The sequence below is a fragment of the Bactrocera oleae genome, chromosome 5, assembly GCF_042242935.1.
Source record: "Bactrocera oleae isolate idBacOlea1 chromosome 5, idBacOlea1, whole genome shotgun sequence".
Classification (NCBI taxonomy): Eukaryota; Metazoa; Arthropoda; class Insecta; order Diptera; family Tephritidae; genus Bactrocera; species Bactrocera oleae.
The window spans coordinates 45,247,527-45,273,217 of record NC_091539.1 but is presented as its reverse complement, the minus strand read 5'-3'; the positions used below and the strand labels follow the sequence as shown (position 1 = coordinate 45,273,217).

Sequence of the window (25,691 nt, the reverse complement as noted above, 5' to 3'; positions counted from 1 at the left end):
CACATGACTTTAATATTTAAATAATTGTAATTATACTCTTTTTTTATCATATAAACTACAAATACTCATTTGCTAACAGATTAATATAAAAAGCTAAGGATTTTGTGTACAAAGTTTCTCTATTTGAGGCAATCCGCAAAAGCGACACAAGCTTTTTTTATTGAAAGCAAAGTGTGTTTGAAAAAGCACCTAAATAAACCCCACTCCAATATAAATTAACAATAAGAAGCAATTCGAAATTATTATTATTCATAAAAGTTTTTATGTAAGATGGCGAAAATTAAATATTTTAAGTGGTTACGTAGGTATCGTTGAGCAACAACCGGCCTATTATCAATAATTTTTTTTTATATAAAAAATTAAATATTTTATTCAAACTTTTTATTATTCCAAGGATATAGAAAATATTCAAAACAGTTTTTCCACAGTTCCACAGGCAGTTCCTCGGAAAACGCTTCCGCGTTGACAGCATAACTGCTTACTGAATCATCAAAAATAAAAAATGTACGTGTTTTCATTAAGATCATTAACTATAGGTATTGGACAAATAAAAAACAAAAAAATGTGAAAATTGTATTTTCGGCAGACATTTTTACAAACAAATGCAAATTTTGGTGAAAATTTATTGACGTTGTTTTTGTTTTTTCAATAGTTTTAATTTAACAAATAATAAATCCTTCATTCAAAACCTTGTAAATTATATTTCGGAGACCTGAGTAGTTCGCGAGAAATTTTGACAACCGTCAAAATATAGTTAATAAAATAGTTTCGATAGAAACTTATTTAAAGTTTTAAGTGACTATATGACCATAAAAAAACGAATTTTTAAAGCCTATTTTTCATAGTACCAAAGTTTTTTTTTACTTACCCTTATATATATGTGCATTTGTAAGTATGATGTGTGCTGAAAATTTTGCAATTCATTTTATCTTCCTTACATGTATGCACACCAGGAAAGAGGTTTCGTACCGTTAACTTTTACCGCTCGGCAACAAATGAACAATTTTGAAATTGTCACGCCTACCTGCCTCACACTACTCACCTCCTGCAAAGTTCGCGCTCGCAAATTAATTGAGAGCTCTAACTACTTAACTGACAACGCATTCGTGTCTCTTCAAATGACAGTTCCTGGCTGCGGTAGCTCTGTACTGCTGTACTGTTATGCCATAGTAATGCAAAGTTAACGTTTTTGTCATCCAAGTAAGCATACATGCCTTGCCAATACTTTTTCGCTTGTTTACTTCCTTACAAGCACTATTATTAAAATTGATTTAAGAAACAAATTTTTGTTAAATATTTCTTACCATTTAACAACAAAATAAAACCAGAACGTAAATTGCAAACGAAAATTTATAAAGTAACCAAACTGCTCTTACAATTTCGTATGCACATACGTATATATTTCTTGTTTTTCACAAACTTAGTACATAAACGTTCTTCACACAATATGCACCTACAGTCAGTCATACGTAGCATGACTCCAATTGCTGACAGTGCGAAACAGTAACGACTTCTGACAACCGGCGCCCATTTGCATATGAATTTCATGCGGTCAGCAACCATTTCGCGCAACTACCCATCATGGCCAGGTGCACGATATGCACATCTGTTCCTTACAACAAATATTCCACACACAAACGGCAAGTAAATATTATCGTAGGACACAAAAAACTCGTAAACATGCATTGACCAACTATGCACTAATAAGTCGAAGAATTGAGGAAGGACAAAGCAACCAACGGCGCCTTCAGGTATTTCCGGACATTTTTGTCTGGTGATAACGTAAGAAGAATTTGGTACTTTTTCATTTTTCGAACACTTGAAGGAATAATGATATAAATACGAAATAAAATGTTAAGAAATTTAAAAGTAACGTTAATCGATTTAAAATTTCTCTGTACCAACCACAATGTTAGCAAGTTTCTTAATAGAAGATACTCTCTCATTGCTCTCAAATAAAGTTCTGTTATTAAAAAGAACAACCAATTTAATGTCTTAATACGACGGCGGTCCCATAGGTACTTAGCGTAGAATAATTGATTGATAATTAATTTGACCCAGCTATGCTTCAAATGACTTGCAAATGACCTGGAGGTATGCTAAGTAGCCCACATCTGAAGACTACGGTGAATTGGGCAGCAGTGACAATTTATGACCGGTTTTTGAGATGCACTATCTCAGCGATCTCAGGCATTCAATCGAAACGAGATCGTAGACTTCACGAAATTTGGCATAGATTATTGACCAAAACAATGATGCAATCCCCGAAGAAATTCTTCAGATCGAACCACTATACTTGTAGTATATAGCAGACGTAGAAACTTAACGAACAGAATTAAGTGCTTGTATGAAATCTTTTGAAGTTGCGAAGGGCATATAATGTTTTTATATAATCTAAGAGGCAAGGATAGATTTTGTAACATTACTATTATGATTATTAAATATGTTAATACAAGAACTAAATTACTGCCGTTACTCTACTCTTTTACTTATACAAATACATATAAGAATTATCTTTTCCAATATATTGATAACTCTAATCGATAGTAACAGCCGTGATATTTACTCACAATTTGTGAATACAAAACACACATATCGAGTAGTAAGATTATTTCAATATGTTATTGAGCTATATTATATTTCTATATACACAATTATATTATACATATCTGTACCCGCATGTATTTTGCGAACCTTTCGCTCCTAATTATTATGCTTCATCTATTGTCAAAGGACGTAAAAACAGCAAGCACTTACACCGTTGTAGACATGTAATTTACCATTTCTCCCATTTGTTTAAAACCGCAACTGTGGTTTTGACCATGCCATATTTACAAATTTCCTTTCACTTCATTACAAATGTTTGGGCAAATATTTACATTAATAATTTAATTCCAAATATGTAAATAAATTGTATTTTAAATATTATACATGTGGGTTTATAGTCCCGCATGCAAAATCATATATTCCATGTATTTTCAGAGCAATTTAATGTTAGGCGATACAATATTTTGTGGTTTTTATCGTTTGTTATTTGCCTAATGAATTAATTAGTTCGCAAGCGTTTACAAGCAATTTATGCTCTATGACACTAATGGTTTTGATTTTCACGAAAGGGACAGTGTTCTGTGCCGCATTGCCCATTAGGAATGACAGCTGAATTTCACTAATTAGTAGATATTTGGAAATTTGATATCACTTTTATCGTCGAGTATCTTTCAACTCTCATTATTCTGATTCAGTTAATTAAGTCAATGAGTGATTGCTGAATCAATGTACTACTTATTTAAATAGTATGACATATATACAAGAATATATGTATGTGTACATATGTAAAATGTTTTATAATTTGGAGTTTAGATTTTTATCTAAAAATATGAAGACGGTTTGACTTCAAAGAAAAGTTGAAAAAACTATCGCAGAACGAGTTACCACCTCTATGAGCTAGTAGTGATAGTTAATTTTACACCATTTTCAAAAAATTCATAGGTCGGTATAAAATATGTTTATTTCCCCTGAAGCTGATTACGAAATATTATTTGTAACCACAAATTATTATTTTTAAACCTTGAACAGAGTATATTGAGTTTTCTACGATATTTGTAACACCTAAAAGGAAACGATTGGAATCAAGTTCTTGTAAAGAATCTTTTGTATTTGTCAAAGGTTTTATAGTTTCTATATACTGATATTAGTTTGAACAACCTCCATTATTATAATTGGAGTATTTTATTCAAGAGTATCTCCGGTTGTTGAAAAGCGCATTACATAATTTTCTTATTGCTTTTGAGGTTTTTCGCACAATTATGTTGTCCCTTACTTTCTCCGCCTGTTTACCATTTATTATGTACAAACCACTTATTATATATTTTAAGTGGAACCCTTTGTGTTATTTTGCATTGTTTCACAATTGTAGTTCAACTATAAAAGAAGTTCCATAGTTCGAATTGTAAACATATATTTTTGTTGATAAGTTTTGTTTTGTATATTTTAGCTCACTTTTATTACGAATGGTTCTAATGACAAGTGAAATTATAATATGCTTTTTATACTCTCGCAACCTGTTGCTACAGAGTATAATAGTTTTGTTCACCTAACGGTTGTTTGTATCACCTAAAACTAATCGAGTTAGATATAGGGTTATGTATATATAAATGATCAGGATGAAGAGACGAGTTGAAATCCGGATGACTGTCTGTCCGTCCGTCCGTCTGTCCGTCCGTGCAAGCTCTAACTTGAGTAAAAATTGAGATATCTTTATGAAACCTGGTAGACATGTTTCTTGGTACCGTGAGACGGTTGGTATTGCAGATGGGCGTAATCGGACCACTGCCACGCCCACAAAACGCCATTAATCAAAAACAAATAAATTGCCATAACTAAGCTCCGCAATAAGATACAAGACTGTTATTTGGTACACAGGATCACATTAGGGAGGGGCATTTGCAGTTAAATTTTTTTTTAAGTGGGCGTGGTCCCGCCTCTAATCGGTTTAATGTGCATATCTCCTAAGCCGCGAATGCAATAATAACAAAATTCACTGGAAGCAAATGTTTTTAGCACTTCTATTGACGGTATGAAAATAGTTGAAATCGGGTGGCAACTCCGCCCACTCCCCATATAACGGTACTGTTAAAAACTACTAAAAGCGCGATAAATCAAGCACTAAACACGCCAGAGACATTAAATTTTATCTCTGGGATGGTATGAGATGACTTTATAGGACCCGCGTTCAAAATTAGACAGTGGGCGTGGCACAGCCCACTTTTAGGTGAAAACCCATATCTTGAGATCTGCTTAACCGATTTCAACTAACTAAAGTAACTCGGTGTATAACGTTCTTTTCATGTTTTTATGTCATAGTGCGAAAATGGGTGAAATCGGACTACAACCACGCCTACTTCCCATATAACACCATTTTAATTTCCATCTGATTGTTTCACTTTCCACTATGCAAATCAGGCAACAATGACTGTATCGGGATAAAACATGGCCACACATTAGCGCAGGGTTGCACGCGAAGTGCCGCTCGTTTGTTTGAGCATTTGGTAAGTTTGTTCGATTCGCTGAGAGTACTGCTGGTCAGACCTGGAAGATCTCTGAGTGCGGGCATTAAAATATTGGGTAAAGTACTTATAAATTTCGAAAGAAAGGAGTTTCTCATAAAAATAAAAATAAAACCAAAGGTTAACTTTTTTTAATATTTTTATTAGCAGTCAGTTGGAACCATTTAAATAATTATTTAGTGTGGATGATCGTTGGAGTAGTTATATATGTACATAGCGTTCAGTGAAGCATTTAGAAAGCGAAAGCTCTGCATGCATTGTATTTTCCTCGATATATTATATAATTAATAAAATAATACGCAAAATAAAACACAAGCAAAAACAAAAGTGTTTTACTTACGCGATTAAAAATTTTATCATATTTACAAATAAAAGAAACATTATGTGCTAAGCACCATTACACAGTAATTCTAAATCGTACTATACAAATTGATTTTTTAACTCATGTTTTTCCTTTGTGGTCGAATTATGGCACACGTGGGCAAATGCTATTGAATTGAAGCATTTTTTGTTTGCCACACGTTTTGCCGTTAGATACTGAATTCAAATTAAAGATTATTTAATATTTCAACAGCTGCTTTCATTGCAATTGAAATCAACAATGAATAGCATGTGTTATTGGTATTGCGTGTACATAATTATGTATGAATGTCTTTATATTTTATATATGATGTGATGTTTGACTGTCTTTTATGTAAGTGGTAGTGAATATGTTATCACTAATTATTGTTCGAGTGGTAAGTTTGTCTAGAATATAATTTAGATACTATCATTATAATTAGAAAGTTCAATCAAATATTTAGTGACTATCTAAAATATATGTATATATATGCTTACGTTTTATTAAGAATTATTTTGCCCTCTATTCCGAATTCCAATGACAATTGTGATTCCATGACAAATATAGGTAGTAGAAATGAGCCACGTACCTGTCAAAAACAGCATAATTTTTACAGTTTGATATTTTAATTCAGCTCCTTGCATCAGTCAATAAATTTGAAGTAATTATTGCAGTGTATATATACAGTTGCAATAGTTAACATTCTTTTTGTAAGGAATTTCTAAACTTCCTTTTTGAAATGAAATTTACTATATAATCGAATTAGTAAAAACAATAAATGTATTGAAAGACAGAAATATAGATTCAACACATACATAGATATATTTACAAGCAATTGCCTTGACCAAAATCAAAATACGAAGAACAGAAAAAGCATTATAATTCATTAAAATCGATTTGTTTTGAATGAAACATCATTTTAAATTTTTATAAAAATGTTAAAACTCTACACTTCTACAAATGTACATGTTGAAGCAGTACTTTCAAACTACATAGATGGTCAAAGAACGGAAGTAACTATTTAATATATGGGAATGTACAATATAACAAAAGTCTCGCGAACATGTAGGTATCTGCGTTCAATCAGTTATACAGAACTGCTTTCCACCGATTAGCTATCACGATAGCTATGCTTTCCTCACACAAGCTAAAGCAGTGTTCAAAGAAAAGATATACAAAACATTGAAGTAAGCACTCATATGCAGCTTAGTAACGTCGCTGACTATTAGATAACCAGTGCTTGGCTATGACCTAAAAGAACGTCGACATGGCTAATAAATGGGTCTGCAGCTTATACTGGTACATGGCAAGAGAAGAGTGAAAATGTTAATAACAGAAAAATGCTTTCATACCTACATATGTATGTAAAACTTTTAGGAAGATCATGAGATTCCTCACCCCCCACTCGTTATGTATACGAAGAAAAAAAAACCTAAAATGGAGAAAATAGTGAAAAAGAACATAAAAATAGAAAAAGAGCTTGAACTCCGTTTAGGGGACATATTGCGTTGACTGCTAACGCGTGGGACAGTGGGCCATAGTAAGCACAAACCGAAATGAAAATATTAAGATATTATAGTTTTTGGAGTTCTAAAAATTTATAGATAGAAAGTTCCTGAACAGTTATTATAAACCTTAAAGATATTTAAAAGCTTTATGGAATTATTAATAAATAAATAATTTTATGTTTGATGGATAGGTCGTTTTCCTACTTGTTTATCCTTTGTCCAGAAATTGGTATAAGAATCGAGTTGTTACTGAGTAATAAACAAACACAATGTTCACCATTTTCGTGTCATGCAATTATAGAATACTTTGAATTTTTTTTTTGCCGGTAGTTTTTCTACATTGTTTCGTGTTTGGTCGTTTCTCTTTAGTTGCATTCTTGGCTTGATATTTCTTTTTCTGCGTCCATTCTAATGTGTCCACATTTGTATGCTTCTTTCTAGTGCATTGTCACTATACAAGTAGTTGTTTTTACATTGTTTTTCTCAGTTGCCTACATAGGACGCAGTTTAGCCTCATTGCTGTTGTTTAAGACGACCTCAACATAAGAAAGCAAATACCTTGTATCTGTATATACTATATATAGGTACATATGCTTGATACTATAAGTCGAGACGTCTGAGTCGACTGTGTAGTTGAAAGTTAAAATTTATATTACATCTCTTTTGTTACGATCATTCGCCCTTTTCCGATTTATAATTTCTTTCCACTTTTACGATTAAAATTACTGTGAACATTTTTCCCACAATGAGAATTGTATTGCTGCCACTAAGAAGAAAAGTCGTAAGTAAAATCGTATTTAATTTTAATTAGGTTGCAATTATACAGCAAACTTATTTACAGCGACTAGAATTTTTCTTGCGAAAATTCGTAAGCCTTTTTCACATCATACATATTTATAGTTCGTCATAGTTTTTCACAGAGTAAAATAGGTTTGTACACATAAGGCTTGTTTGCAACGCCTAAAACTAATCGAGAGAGATATAGGGTTATATATATATAACTAATTATTATCAAACTTCGTATACGTATCTTTTGGAACTTTAGGGAGGTCGGTATAGCATATGGATGGAATCAGACCTTTGACACACCTATAAAATGCCGTTAAACGTATACTTATAAACTATAAAAGGTACTTGAGATACTTGAGCTATATAAAAAGTGGGCGTTTCCTTATACAGTATGAAATTGGATGAAAGCAAATGCTAATCACGAGGCTTTGAGTTTTGTAAAGAGAGATCTTTGCCAGAGTAAAAAAAAAATTGTCCACCGGAACTTAATTTTTCATTACTTGTTAGTTTGATTTTTAATAAGATAAGATGCATTGGGTAAAAGTCTGTTATAAGTGAAATTCTCGTTGTAAACTGGTAATTTTTGTCAGCAGTTTGATACTAAGCTTCTAGCGTTTTATTTGAAAGATATGCGCTATTTTTTCTGATTCCAGAACCTCTTGTAAATTTTTCTTTTTAATATTATTTACATGTGGTTTGAGTAATAACCAACAAGCGCGTACTTCATGCTGAAATGTAGATTAGTTCAAAAATCGAACAATCCTTAGGCATATAAGTAAGGTTAAATGCAAATCGAAATGCACACATTTTTCGAAAGTATAAATTGTTCGGTTGCACCCGACATACAGTTTTTATCTTAATTTTAATACAAACACATAAGCATGTTAGTTACAGAATGGTGTGTGTCTTCCCGGTAAGTTAAATAAACCACAGCGTCCATTCATATCTGTTCGTATCAGATTACACTTCCAAGGGGATTATGCAAACTTCAGAAAAACGGTCTGCAGTCCCGTACTACGGTTACATGCACAAACACATTTTTAAATATGACATTTCATTACAATTATATAAACATATTAATAACCTAAACAATTGAATTAGAGAAGTGTAGAAACGCTGAACCTTCACAAGTGTCTTTTATTAGGTTTAAGTCAAATAATTCAAAATACATGCGTACTTGTATCTTGACAAATTTACTAGAGAAAAGCAATTCTGGTAAAATTGATGTCTCGTCGGTTAGTATTTCATAGTACTCGAAATTACAACAACATATTTTAAATATCATTCAAAGTTAAAAATAACGTATTGCAAAGTGAATAATGGGGAAAGGTACCGTATAGGTATATACATTATATACGAGCACGAGTATAGTAAATGAATAATTGAATAATCAAAACTATAACTAATTTAAAATGGGTTAGCTGAATTATCCTTTCATATAAAAAGTCTTGGGTAAATCAAATTTTATGTTTTTTTACTTTCTCAACATAAACAGATTAGTTTAAACTCATACATTTTTCTATGTGAGTCACACTAATCCTTCGAAACGAAAAGTTTGTGCGCCACAATTTGAACTATTTAAGTATATAATATTATTTAACTCTTTTAAATAATTAGTGCTCAAAATATTATTTCCCTCATTGACTGAAATGTTATTATATTTTTTTCTTTCTTTTTAGGTTTGTCGATCTATAGGTATACACACAAAAGATATCTACTCGCATATATAAATGAAAAGCAATTGCTCCAGTCACTTTATGATCTTCCAGGATGACTTCCATGCTTGTAATTTCACATTCATAAACAAAAGAGAAATTTACAGAAAAATGCAAGAGAAGAGAGAAGTATGTTTAAAGAAAATAAACTCTGCAAAGGATTGTGGGAAATTGCTTTTGTATAGCTGAGCGATGTCTCGACGTTGACAGGTGAACTGAAATAAGCTTCACATGGGCACATCCGATATGCACTGGGTTGACGTGGAGGCACTTACGGTTTGTAATTTTTGCATTTTATTCAACTCAACCTCTGTTATACTATGTGAGAATTTTTTATAAAACAAAACCTTAGTGGAGTTGTTAGCTAAAAAACAGATAAGAGTTCTGTCCTAGTACTATGTGCCGAGATTTTCAAATGCATTAAAATGTATGTATGTACTACAGTTGAACTGGAAACGTGCAGCGCGTTAATAAGTGCTCAAAGGAGCAAATGAGAGTATTTTTAAATGTAGCGACCTATCATTGCATTTCATGACTCTCATGAAAAAAGGTGCAAAGTGGAAAAGCCCAACGCAGGCTTTTTGTCTCCTATAGACATTGTGGAAGCTTTGAATAAAAACGACTAAGTCATTGAAGTCATTGTCATTACCATTGCCTAGGGCAGCTAAACCTACTATCTGGTAGAACATTTTGCAGTCAGTTATACACATATGCCGCAGTAACTTAACACAATGTGTTGGTTTACCCGTTATGCATCTGCCAGATTTGAGTAATATACATATGTATATGTATGAAATTCTTTGATTCTCACAACGATTATCTTAAATATTTTTGATCTCTGATCTTTAAAAAAACCTCATACACTTTCTTATTTATGTGTAAAACTAGAGGAACAAGTTACTTATTGTTTTTAAGCCTCCTATAGTTCAAACGTGATGTCCGTTGTTCTTTATTTCCTCAATTGAAAGCATTCCATTTTCATTATCGCCAATAATTGATATTTAAATTACTTTAAGAAATACAATTGTGTGTACTATAAAATATATCAATGCTAAGAGTTTCGAATAAACCAAATTAATCCACTGTCTCAATAGTTTTTTTTCCTGGGATTTATTCCAACTGTCTCACCAACATCGCTGTCATTTCCGTCTTCATGCTCAATTAAGTGTGCAAACGTCGATGACTCCAAAAGGGATGATCAAACTACTTATCTCGATGTCTCGCCTTGAGTGCATTCTCTTTCGCATTTGCATAAACCTTACAAAAACGAAAATTTGGTTCAACGGGTCTGGTTACAATTCCTCCAATATCAACATTGCATAGCGGTTCAAACTTACTTTTAAAACCATTCGCAGATATTCGTACATATGTACCTTCGTCTGTGGACATTATTTGCATAATATGTTGTGTGCCTGCATTTTCATCACTCTTGCTTGATAGCAAGTAGCAGTGACACCCAACGAGATTTACTAAAAGTGAAATTGCCGAAAGTCAATTGCAAATTGTAGTATTTTGCCAAACAATGACAGTCAGTTGCTGCGGCGAAAGAGTTGAAGTAAGCAGTTAATTGGAAGATTAATGAGAGGCGTTAAGAGTTGGAAGGCATATGTAGGTACTAAAAGCTAGCATACATTTACTGTGAAAGAAGTAAAATGATTAAAGGCTGAAAGTTTAAAATTACCGCATTCTATAAATTCAAAATTTCTAAATTGTTTTGTGGTTGAGTGATTTTATATACTTATACATTGTCACACATAAAAAAAACACGGCTTGAGACTGAACTTTAAACAAGTTTAAATTGAATTCCCCTCATATTTATTTAAATGACGTTTTAATCATGAGGCATTCAAATATTTATATCTAAATTCATATGTTGAAATCCGTTGACTGTGTTTTTCAACGTGATGACAGCAACTATTTAACTCTTTGAAATTATAACTCAAACAATTTTTGATTATTGCGATGCCAATAGCTATAAAAAATTTTTTTAATCATGTGACTGACCAAACTTCTCATTTGTCTATCAAATTAGGTTCAAGCAGCTATAGTGAACCAAAGATGTATTATCGATTTATTGACTGTAAAATCCACTTAATACTTAAGAAGTCATAACCAAAAGAATGCGGAAATAAGCTGCGTAAGTAACAAGTGTTGTTACATCGCCTAAGCAGAAGCCTCACGAACTGCCGCTGCAACATAAAAGTATTGAAACATCGGCTAAATACATAGATTCATACAAGTATATAGTTGCAACAACAAACGAATAAATGCAATGAGCAACAATTGGCCACTTAATTTGTGGCCACCAGCACAATTATAATAGCTGCAGGCGGAAAGCATAGAATTTCATTAAAACACCACGCTATGCCTACTTTCCAACATTTTCCATTTTCTTCTATGTTTTGAATCGTGCAGACTTGCTAGGCAAGTTTCTGCCTACCTCAAAATGCAGAGCCAGCGGTTGCGTTGCATTTGTTTTGGGTCTATATTTCGCATGTTCTTTTATTATATTTTGTGTCTAGCACAATTTGTTTTTCTTTCCTTTTTCAACGAATTCATATGCGGCTGATATGATGTAGATTACCAGTGTTTTGGGTCGTGACTGCTGCATACAAGTATATACCATACATACGTAGTGCAATAGTTGAAATCGTATTGGAATCAATATTTGAAATTTTATGAAAGCGTTTTTTGGGATGATTGCAAGTCTCTAGTTGTCAGATTCATTGGGAATCTACTTCATTATTTAAGAACGATGATACTAAACCGTATATATAATATATCTAAAATTTTGAGAGCATTTTGGATTGAGTGTTAAAGCGAACACTCGTAGCTTGAACAAAATGGAATGTTTTGACTAGAAGTAGTTGGATTCACAAATAAATAAATGTGTAATATTTGGTTTTGAAAAATTGATCACTTCACTAGAAAAATATTAAATCACAGAATGTGGTGATTTTCTGTAATTACATTGGGTAAAATGATTCCTAAGGAAAATAGGGTTAAAACGAGGAATTTTTATTTGGTAATAAACAAAGTCATGAGGTTTGAAATGTTTCGAATGTTTAAAAATATTCCATAATTTTAAGTTTCGAAACAAAAATGTTTACTAACTACTCTAACATGCAACACACAATATGTTGCAAGACCATCAACTATAAACTATAAAAAATACAAATATATGAACATTCAACAAGACTAGCAAATATCATTCTTGTGAAATTTGGGGAGTGCGTCTTTTAACCACAACACACAGAAGCAATTGTTATCCAAACGTCTGGGGCACGCTAAATGCCTGGAAGCAACAGTAGATTCTGCAGAAACAAAAGAAAGAAGGTTGTAATTAAAAATAAAGAGACGCTGTAAATGTATAGAGATTATGAAGGCACGCGCTATAATCACCGTTGGACATCTGATGTGACCTCAGTGCTTGCTGCTCAAACAATAGCTAAAAAGTGCAACATGCAACGTGCAACGACAGTCATAAGAAACTAACAAGCCAAAATATCAGTATGTGTAAAATTTTTTAAGAATAATCGAATAGTAATATATAAAATATGCGTTCACTAAAAGTTTCTTAGAAGCTCATTTGTAATGTGTTGCTGCATTTATCTCTTTTTTATTAGCTTCGACCATTCACAATTCCTCTACTCCCTACATTTTGCCCAATCTCATTTGTCATTAATTATGTTACGACTGTCCGTACAGTTACATTTTTTAGTATATTGTGGACTCATTAACCGTTGTTTTAGTGGCTCTCTGAGCTGTTGCTTCATTGCATGATGGTTTGCGTTTAGCTGAGGACTTTTCAGTATTATTCATAAGCATTTATTTTGCCTAAGTGATTTCATCAAACTATATCAAGATGAGGTAAGCAAATATTTCATAAATTTGCATTTGCCGATCCCATAGAGAAGTACATTTCTAAGTCAAAAACAGCGGACACTATATCCGTTAAAATGCATGACGTACTCGTTTGTCACTCGAGATTTCAGATGAGCAAAAAGTTTATAGATTGACGTTGCCATTGTTAACAAGAAACATAAATTAGCTCTTTCTTAAAAAACTAAAGAGCACATGGTGATACGCACTCACCGCATTATAGTAGGGTTGACTGTATTTACTTTTAAACAAATACGTTGTTCTAGAAACTGACTCATACATTGTACTTATATTGTTGTTGTCTTCACTAACCCATACCCAAGAAGATCGACACGAATCGCCTTTGTTTACCGACCGACCGACCTACTGACAAGAAAAAATGTGCCAAAAGTGATTCAGAAAAAACCCAAACAATCACATGGATACTGGCACATATAGCAAAAAACCTTTTAACACATCGTAAGTGTATTCGTATGTTTGCAATCAACGACCTGCAAGCGCTGTATTGAAACTGCTGCAGCACACAGTTGTTGCGCTTTTCACTGCTCTCTGACGCTTGCTGCCCGCATCTTTGCCTCTTCGGTTGCTATTGTTCTATGTTCCCTTAGAGCACTAGGCTGCGAAAAAAAATCGCCCGCACATTTGTTTGGGGTTATTCGAAGCGCTTTGGCATTTTTTAAGCATAAAAAATTTGTGTTGTGCAGTGTTTCCGATATGTTGCTCATTCAATTTAGTCATTGTTGTGGTTTTGTATGCTCTATATACATATGTACATATAAGTGTATAAGCCATATGCGAGTAAAAGTTTAGTTTACTTTCGTAAAAAAGTAGGTGAGTGCACTTAAATGAACTTTTTTTACATTTAGCAAAAAGCTAAAAACAACGAACGAGTACCAAAGTATTTTTTCAGCTAAAATTATTAGAAAATATATTTGGTATACTGAATAATGTCTACTTGCTTTCAAATGTGGCTTAAAGAAATATTTCGTAATTATACCTTGAAATATATTAAGTTTGTTAGGCAGTTAGAAACACTCTGATGGACACATGGTTATCTAAATGCTCAGCGTGAAGAGCTGAATCGATTTAGCCATGGCCGTCTGTCTGTCTGGCCGTCTTTTTGTATAATTTGTCATGTCATAAATTATGTTACAATGTATACAATTAGAAAAAATTCCTAAAAAAAAGTGCCTTTACTTTATATTCAAATGCTAGTGGCTTCTTCAGTTGCACCCTTTTAAGGGAGATGAAAGTATCTTTTTTATAGATGGAAAAATTTCACTGTTGCAGATGTTTTTAATACGCCAAAGACAAAATCTACGCGAGAACTTCCAAAGGCACATAAAATGTTATGCCAAGGGTTCAACGTGGTCACCATCCAGCTACTGTACTGGTTTGGTGAGAAGTTTCCTGTTAAGGCCTTACACCACTTCACTTCAGTGAAAAATAGTTGAAACTGAATAGCCAGAGTTTGCTCCAGCACACAAGGTAAACACTACCCAACAGCTTGAAAGTAATATTCCTGTTTTCATAGCTGCAGATGATTGGCCGTCTGGAAGTCCAAATTTGAAACCATTGTACTACAATTTGTGGTCCGAGAACATGGCCTGTCGAACACCCCACAGAAATTTGGAGAGTCTCAAAAGATGTTTGGTTCGAGCAGCGTCGTCAATAACAATAGAAACTGTATGTGCTGATATTAATCAATGGCCGAATCGTTTGAGGCCATTTCGAATAAAATTTTGCACATCGCTAATCTAATATATACATTATTAAATAAAATTAACTTTATGAAAGAATAAATTATAATTTAATTTTTATAATATCCTGAACTTTTAACAGAACTTATGGGCGTCCTATTCTCCCCAAGAAGCTGCTCATTTGTCGGAATCGCCATTACCGGTCGACCAAAGCATTTATCTATATATAATATATACAAATTGGTTAGACAATAATATGTTATAATTCAAGTAGTTCTTAGGCTTCTTCCGCTGATATCTTCTCTCCATATAACTGTCAACCATAGCGTAGCATCCTTCTTCTTATATGCATCCGTAAAAAATAGTGCGACAACTACAATTTCGTTTTAAAAAAGTATTCATCTTAATTGAAAGGGCCTTTTCATTTGACTTGTAGTAATTTAAATTTGTGTTCATACGTATTTATGTACATACGGACATGCATCTGAAATATGCATATTCGACGAAGACAAAGCTGCTTCGAGTAATTGTAGTAATTGTTTCTTCCATTTTAATTAACTGAACGCATGTTGCGCTCGTTTAGTACCACAATTACCGTTACGTCTGCTTTAAGCTTTAAAAATATGCGACAAATGCTACTATCCACTGCACACCGTAGATAACAATGAACAGCAGTGTGGGAGTGCTGCAGCATGTGAGATAAAACTTCAGTTCTGATAATAAATACACATACAGTACCAGTCTTATGAATAATTATAAATTATGTAAACTAATTTACTTATGTATGTATGTCATTATGGCGCACTACTTGGTTAGAAATGCTTATTCTAAATATTTCAAAATCTACTAAAAATGTTACACTATCTATGGGAAATATACAAAATGAAAGTAATGTTCAAATATCTCAAGAATTTTTCATTTTGTGGTTGATATACCATATGTATATAAAGAATTGATTGATGCGGTAGTATCTAAATTATGAAAGGCACAGACTTTGAAAAGTTGAGTAAAATACTTTCTCCATTTCCGAAATACTGAAAGTGTTTTAATAGCTATATGCTATAGTTTTCCGATCTGAACAATTTCTTCGGAGATTCGAGCGATGTCTTGGATACAGAACTACCAACCCAATTCAAATTTTTTTTATTTTAATCAACCGGAAGGCTGAATATATTATATTAAAAATTCAAATTATCCATATACAAATTCCAAACATTCATGCGAATTCCGGTTAGACCTCAAAATGAATTATCAAAACTTGTAAATTTTTATAAATAATGAGCATTTATTTGCATAAGTCATAGCGAAAGTCGGAAGGCAAATACCACAAAATGTGAGTAATCACAGATAATCCTTTCATTGCACATCCATTTAGCTTGGACTGAGGACAGAAGTATACACACGCATCTTTTCACAAACAAGTTTGTCATCCGATGCGATGCTTAAACATGTAAGCCGTTAAAATGACGTCGCACCAAAGAAATGACAACGCATTGCTTTGGAATGAATAAAACAATATGAAATTAAGTCACCAGCTGACAAAGAGAATACAACGGAATGGGTTAACGAAAGTGTTATGAAGGGAAGATGGAAAAAAATTATCTACTCACAAAAGTCAGCAAGTAGAACAAGACTGACAGTAAAGTGTGCTGGCCATTGATAGGCGTTTCAAAGCCCCATTCCAAGGGCAACCCCATTGCCGTGGTTAAAGTTCAGGCTGAATCAACAGTTACGGTTAAGAGATTAGAGGTTGTTTGAATTACATTATGTGTGGCAAGATTGCTAATTATTCTACTTGCAACAGCTACTAGAACAATAGAATAATTGTGGTCAACTATTTACACACACGTTGAAGCTCAACAATAATTTGTCTAGATAATTTATAAAGATACATATATAATACATTGGCTGTTCATATGCAGCCATACATACATACTTGTATATTATAACAGAATTTTAGATGATTGATGTAAAGCAGAGAATGGCCATGTAATACCTAAGCAAATCTTATCGCCTTGTTTGAGCTGTATCTTGATCTTTCTCGCTTCTTCTCTGCAAGGAACCTAGCACTCTCTCCCACTAAATCCACAGCGACTATATCATAGTGAGGCCCGTATGCTTCCGGTTAAGGAACACAACGAACTAATCTCCAAGCAGAGAAACCACCCCTGTAGTCGCCTGCTTATAGCGGTGCCGCCTCCTAGGAACATCAAGAGGTCTTTCCTTGATTACGTCGACGACATTAGACAGTACGCCGACCGGACTTCGGACGCAACGAACTTCAGACAGGCACTGACTGCCATTCACAGTGGAGCCATCAACACCTTCACCGACTCCCTCTCAGTGAATGGCGTAATACGAGTCAAACCACCACCCATAGCAGACGTAGAGATCGAGTTGCCTCGCGTAACCAGAGTGACAATTGCGCAACTTCGTTCTGGATACTGTAGCAGGTTAAACTCCTACTTATCCAGAATCGACCCCGACATACCAAACACAGGTCCTGCGTACAATGAGTCTCCGCATGACACTAACCACCTCTTTGCATGCCCAACAAACCCCGTCGAAACAGCTCGTTTCCTGGGCCACCCGTTAGATGACTTCGACGACAACGAATCTGGAATTTATCACCCAAACGGGGACTAAGTAACCGTTACAACAACAACAACAGCTGTATCTTGAACTAAGGTGACTTTAGTAAAAAAAAAAATTGTAAAAAATTAGATGTATACGAGTATGTCGAAATTTTATGAGTTTATCATCAAAGCAAAGGGGTAACACAAAGGATGACTATATGTCAAAGATAATTCACATATTGGCCGATATATGCGGTATAAAGTAAACCGGAAGTTCGAAAATCTTTGTCTTGGGCGGCTAAGAGAAGCCGTCATCCGATTCAACCCATTTTTGATATGCAGGCAAACTGTTATCAGGAAAAGATTTGCTCCGAATTTCAATAACATATCTCACAAATTAACCGATATTTTCGATAAAATGTTCGCTGTAGGAACTGAGGTCCACATATTAGATAACTGGGGGCTTGAACTGTTGTCCGATTTGATAATTTTTGGGTCATAAGATGGAATACTTTATGCGAATATTGGTTCTTTATTTTTCTACTGGAAAGTGAAAGAACTTTGGAGTTTAAATAAAAGAACAATAAAATGGTTATAAATGCGTGGGAAAGACACTGTGTGTTTCCAGCAAAAAATTAATTTTGAATGATAGCAATTAAAAGTTTCATATAATTGATTTTTTTCTGTCTCGCTAAATTTAGGGCGGAGCAACTTAAACAATAAACAAAATAATCTAGCATAACGAAATAAAGAGACGGACAGAGGTCAGCGTAATGAAAATTCTCAAATTCTTTCTAATTTATTTAATTTACTATATAAATTAATCATTTCTTTTACATCCAAACTCTTTTGTAAGAAAGATCAAACATAATTAATAGAGTATTAATAAAGAGATGACAACTATTGACAAATTTGAATTCTAACACGAGCTCTTATTATAAATACAACGATTACGTATTCTAAATCAATCAATGCTTTGTTAAAAATAATTTATAAACAATCACACCTGGGACATACTATCCAAACAGTAAGTATGAATGAACTGGCAAGCAGTGTCAAGTAAACAAGCAAATATTACTCCTTTTCTTCATTTTTATTCTCGCTAGTTTTTTCTGTTTTATTTATGTTCATGTCTACAGCTATAACTTTCAGAAAAAGCGCTGAAAAGTCCGAAATGTCTGCCACATTTTTATACCCTGAATGTATAAATCGGTATATTAAGTTTGCCACGAAGTTTGTAACACCCAGAAGGAAACGTCGAAGACCCTATAAAATATATATATAAATGATCAACATGATGAGCTGAGTTGAATAAGCCATGTCCGTCTGTCCGTCCGTCCGTCTGTATAAATGCAAACTAGTCCCTCAGTTTTTAAGCTATCGATCTGAATTTTCGTACCTGTCCTTCTCTCACTAAGAAGCTTCTCATTTGTCGGAACGATATCGGACCACTATAGCATATAGCTGCCATACAAACTGAACAATCGGAAGCAAGTCCTTGTATGGGAAACTTTTTTATTTGACGTAATATCTTCACGAAATTTGGCATGCGTTATTTTCTAAGGCAACAATGGAATCTCCGAAGAAATTGTATAGATCGGATGACTATAGTATATAGCATATAGCTGCCTGACAAACTGAACGATCGGAATCAAGTGCTTGCATGAAAAACTTTTTCATTTGACGAGGTACCTTGACGAAATTTGGCATGAGTTATTTTCTAAAGCAAGAATATAATCTCCGAAAAAATTGTTTAGATCGGATCGCTATGTCCTATCATATAAACTGAACGATCGGAGTAAAGTGCCTGCATGGAAAATTTTTTTCTTTTTTATTGCCGATTCACGAAATTAGATCTGAATCAAGTTATTGGAAGGAACCTTTGTATCTGTGAAGGGTATTATAGCTTCGGTGCAACCGAAGTTAACGTTTTTTCTTGTTTGTATTTTCCATGATTTTTCACACCAGAGGAGATCGAAGTAAACTTTGCACTAGTTGTATGTAGCCAGGAGTGGATATTGCGATATGTGTGCGTTGAAAAATGTAAACAAACAAGTTTTTATTTTACAGAATCAGTGAAAAAGTATTCATTGTGTTCATACGTGGATTTGTTTAAAAAAAATTGTGTAACTTCGAACTTTTCGCCAGAATTTTTAACTAACTTTTCGCTAGAATACGTACACATGATAGCAACATATTGCTTGTATTGTTGTAAACAACTTGTCCATTTGTAAATGTTTTGATGGAAGTGTTTAAATAATAAAATGTTTAAAAATGTCATGATTCAGAATAAAAAGATTTGAATAAAACTCTAAATTGAACAAGGTGGAAAAGTCATCACTTCAAAACAATCATGGAAATATCGTTTCACAAAAAAATTTACTGAAGTATGCCATTAAAAACTTAACTTATATAATATATTTATATTATGTTTTGCGTAACTTTTTTAAATTCCTCAGATTTTAGCATTCAACGTGGTTTTCATATCAGTTTGTAATTTATTTCATGAGGAAAATTATAGAGCAACTTTAAACTTCTAACAATGTTCGGCAAATTTGAAATTTTTTTATATTTACGCCGTTTTACTACGAATAAAATTAATTATAAATAATTCAGTAAGGTCAATTTCGAAATTTTAAAGAAAATATTTCAACTTTTGAGGTTAACTTCAATAAAGAGAAATATTACTTTTTCTTATGACTCAATCGCTCGAAAAAATTCCAAGCCGAGTGTCTACAGTGTCATTTCCATGTTTTTTTCTATAATTAAAATTGTAAATCAATCGTATTAAAAATATTGGATTCTTTTACATTATTTATTTAATTTTACAATTTTTTAGACATTACATGTCATTTGCAGTTTTCATTTAAATTGAATGTTTGCAACGAATCAAATTGCGTTAATTATTAAGGGACATACACATGTTTATCTGCACTGTATTTCATATACATACTTGTATAATAAATAAATGTATTTCCCATTCAACCCCTAGCAGCTTACATACGTACATAAAAATTTATCCCCAGCTATTTTAAAGTCTTTTACTACACCGTCCTCAACAAGTTTTATAAATCTTGTAAAAGTTTCGTCATTTTAAAATTTCAACTTTTTTAAAACTTACACTCTTATATGAACATATTGTAAAGTTATAAATCGGTATTTCAGTAATTCCAACATTGCAAATTAAAGACTTAAATATATTGCCCGCAATAACACTTTATAGAGGCAAATACATACATATGTACATATATTAATTATTAAAACTATAGCAAAATGCGGCAAACCACCACAGGTAATAAAAATTACTGATATATCACAGCATTACAATACACTAGAGAGAAGCAGCTGCTAGTCAAAATATTATATCAACATTGCTTCAAAAACTATTTATTGACAGCCAATTACTGGCATCTATGTCAGCAGTAAGGACCATCGTTAGCGTTGTCACTTTTATGACATAGCATTAGGTTCATTGTTAAAATGAAAATCGATATGACTGCTTCGAAAATTATTGAAAAATTTATTATAGAATTAATTATTTTTAAGACAGGATGTATCAGCCCCAAAAATGTAATATACTTTAGGTAGAATTTCAGGCTACTAGAGTTAACGAATACAGTATAATTTGAAATAATTGATTATATACATATATAGATTGCGTACATATATATTTATGTCATTAAATGCATCAAGATGATTGGTGTTATTATAAACATACCTATGTACATCCTTCTTATATCAATTCAATTAAAATTTTAGATTGTTTTAGAATGAGTACTAAATGTCCACAGCTGGCTATAATCAGTATTTTCATTCATCGACTGTGAAAATAGAAAATGAATAGTACAAGCCCACATTTTTTATTTAATTTCCAAAAGTTGAACATTCACATATACTTATGCTACATATTATAAATAATATATAAATACTCGTACACATGTAGCACATGTTTTTCACATAAATTGCTCTACATAGTAGGAAGCAAAAAAACTATTTAAGAAAGTCGAAGATATATACATACATATGTATATACTAAATAGATTTATGTGTGTAATATAAGTGCAGCACGTAATCTTCATTCTTCGTGTTTTCCGAAGTAAAACTTTCTTTACATTAATTGGAAGTACAGTCGCAACTGTTGTAATGTTATAAACGAAAGTGGTTAATAAAATTTCTTTAAAAGAAATAGTAAAACCACAAAAATAACAGAAACATTGAGAAAAGACTACGTTCGAACGAACTTCTTTTGTGAAAGTTTTATTCATTTATATAACAATTTCGGTATTTGTTTTTTAATTTTATAAAAAATAGTTAAAATAAAAAAAAACTATTTCGAAAACATTTCTCCCACACAATATTTAACAAAATACCTAGATACATATAGATAGTAGATATGGAGCTATATAGTACAATATAAAATACATCAAAATTAAGAGGATGACGAGACGAGGTGAATTCCGTCTGTCCATGCAATGAATTAAATAAAAATTAAGATATCTCAATGGAACTTGGTGCACCTGTTTCTTGGCACACTAGAATGCGCAGTATTGCAGATGGGCAGAGTCAAACTATTCTCATGTCTATGGTACTCTCATATATCACAATTTTAAATTCACTCTGATTCTTTCACTCTACGGAATATTTTAGCACCAATGAAGATATCGAAATAAAATTTTGCAGAAAAAGGTCAATATGTGAAATAGGAATAAGTAAGGATATATTGGTATTAAAAGAAAATAATTTCAACAAGAAGTGAAATCGGGACTATACGTTCCCTACCCCATTGGACCGTTAATAGTATACACCTAATTCGGTGTTTACACGGTCTTTTTTACACTATTTTGGTTTAACACGGTTTGAAAAAACATTTTTTTTTTTCAATTTATTACTCGAATAATAACATTTTAAATACTGTTTCTGGTACAGAATGACTTATCATTTACAATACTTAATATGCTAATTTTTTTTCGTCCAAAAGTAGTAAAATTATTGTTTACAACCAGAGTATTCACTTTGATAGACTTTCAGTTTTTCTTTCGGCACAATCAGTTAACGAATCACATGAGAAACATACTTAGCTTTGAAGAGGATTTTTCTATATTATAAACATCAAGTTCCTAAAACGTTCTGTTGTACAAAAGCTATGAAAATATCAATGACCCACTTCTCTTAAAAGCTTTTGAAAAAGGAATGCCATACTCTCGAGAATAACAAAGTTCGTCTAAGGCAACAACAACTTTTTTCGAGTTCAGCGAGGAGTAGGTGCCAATCTTTGACAGCTGAGATCCCACCCGTGCTTGTAAATGCCTTCCGATATATTTAACTTCAGCATTTTTTGACATGTGTTTACGAAGAACAAGAAAATGTTTGTTCTTTATTTACATATCAACCTGCTGCATTGTCTTTAAGGTAGCGAAAGATTTGGGCTGCAGCCTAGTTTTCCCTTGAATTTTATTCATTTCAAAGTGTAAGCAATACATCAAAGATATGTTGCATAATGTACTGTGGTTGCACATAAAAAATCAAAGTCTTTGTAAATGTAAACTACTACAGTAAGGAACTAAAAGCGTAAAAGAACAACAAACAAAGTGTTCAAGAGTAATAAAAGGAGCACGCAACATAAACTACATATTTAATTATACCTTTACTTACCCGGTAGGGAAATGCAGTGGTATGAAAGTGGTTAATTTTTTGTGTTTTCGAATACCATTAACAGTTTGTTCATGCTTTCCATCAAAATAGCAACTGACGAATTAAACATTGTTATTGACACTTTTAGAATTTGTTAAATATAATTCTTAAGAAGCACGCAGTATTATAAAATTTCCAGTTAAATCATTTCTTATGTTCTATCTCTACACTAGCACCAATTTATTTCAACTTGGTGAACTTTCCTAGTCCCTGATTCATTCGAACAGTTTGGTTTCCCTACGAGTACTTCTCTGAATATTGCGTGCATGTCTTTGCTGCACCAATCGCCTTCGTATCACCAAACTTGAAGCACAGAGTTTTATTTATAAACTATTTTTGAAAGACATTAACATCTGGTACTAGTAACCGCCAGTAGTAACGAGACGGAAGAAAAAATTGATTTTACCAGACAACTAAACAAACGAAGAAACATAACAAATGCAGATAAGCGCCCGAGAACATAATTACGAGTAAATGGCGCAAATGAAAATGAACAACATACATATGTAGACATCGCACTATACATGGAAGAAGAGAAATATATTTATTTTAGTGTAGTATAACTGAGACCATTGTTGGGTCAATCGCGGTGTCTACTTTAAAAGGCGACAGAAAGTAAAACATGTCAACCAGAATCACAAAAAGACATGCCTTCATAAGTGCACGTTTTCGAGTGTTAGGGCCGTTGCTCATCAACATCCCCACCGGGTGTTGTTTTTAACAACTGCTGCTGTTACCAAGCTTTACACCACATTGTTTTAGATTTCATTTACCATCTGTTTATTTATCATATTCTTATGGGTAATGAAGTTTTCGGATATTATGCATGCCGCGAGATTTACATAGCAAAATGCTTTTGGTTCTGTACCATTGAAAAGTGTGTTGAATACTTCTGAAGAAGGTAGTAAATCACAGTTGTCATTTTATAAATTCTTATGGGACAACTGGAACATTAAAGGGACATCCCATGTGATGGCCTGTTTTTTTAAGAATTCTTCAGGAATTTTTTTCTACGACCAGTAAATAGATAGAGCTTTAAGTTTATTTGCATTTATTAATATCTATTTCGACAGTATAAACATTAATTTTAAGCTAAAAATATTGTATTCCTTGTGCTCAATTATACAGATTAAGGAAATCGTATTCGATTACTTCCAATGGAAAATCTGATATTTTTGAGATACAACTTATATACAAAATATATTTGAAAATAGATGTATGCCTGCATATAAATTCGCCGAACCACATCCTACAACAAGCTTACTATCAATTATTTGGTAGCAACATATTGTTGAAAATGATAGTTATTTAACTTTAACCTCAATCATAAACGTATAAGTAAACCAACAGGTGGTCCCACCTACGTATTACAAGCTCATGCATATGTATGTTTGTTACAAATCGAACTGAATGTTTTTTGTGTAAGCAAATATTTAAAATAGCCACAATGATTTGTTATCGAAATGCAAACTACAGGTGGGACTGCGTAATTGTAGAAGGGGTAAATAGTTCCTATTCTTTACAAGGCAGGCACTAGAATTGAGTGTATATGTTTTATAATTAAAGCAGCAGGTTCGTGAGATGTAGCATTTCGAGAGATGAACGTTATAATATTTTAAATAAATAAAAACTATATAAAAAGGTTATCGTATGTATGTTAGTAAAAAACTGATTTTAAGGAAATATTCTGCTGATACCAACAAGCTGTTTGATGAGTATTATCTGGACAGGGTGGCAGACGAGGCAATTTTAGTAATATATATACAATATATTTTAAAGATCGTAAAATGAAGTTGAGCGAGCTGGTGACACTCTATAGATATCAAAGGAACTTCTTGAGTTCATGAAAATTTCGAAATGTGAAATCTTTGTGTAAAGGATGTATTCACGATTTTCATTTATTTTAGTGTTTGCTTTTAGTTATCATACGATAGTAATAAATTTCGTTCAACAACATTATTGAATTAATACATTTCAGTGAAGTACCCGCCACCATTAAAAATGTATATATAAACATATAAGCTGGCTACCTAGTGCCTATCTATGGCGCTACTTTAGTCCCAGGTTCAGAGGATCTCGTGTCGACAAGGGGTACACGAGCTAATATTGCAACTATTATATGAAAAACATACATACAGACATATATGTATACTTGTTCGACGTCTCAGAATAAAGTAAAATTAAAACGAATTTAAATTCTTGGCACGAAATGTAAGAAGTATACACAATTGAAAATGCAGTCATAGAGACTTGGAGGAGCATATAAAGAGGACATCAACAACAAGGAGGGGCATAGGGTACATAGCAGACTGTCTGCAGATTGAAGGCGACAAGAAATACAAAGGTCAAAAATCTTCGGCGTTAAGTATTATTGATTTTCGAAAAATACCTGGTTGTTTATACTATCCGCATGTACATATGCCC

At 32.8% G+C, this 25,691-nt stretch overlaps 1 long non-coding RNA gene across 2 annotated transcripts in view; it reads left to right on the top strand.

Moving 5' to 3' along the window:
- The window catches only part of LOC138857617 (uncharacterized), a 44,035-nt gene that overhangs the window by 3,029 nt on the left and 15,315 nt on the right, over window positions 1-25,691 (top strand). For both annotated transcript variants that reach the window (XR_011396774.1, XR_011396775.1), the window contains exon 2: window positions 9,383-9,694. This is a non-coding gene — a long non-coding RNA (uncharacterized lncRNA). The remainder of the gene's footprint in view (window positions 1-9,382; window positions 9,695-25,691) is intronic.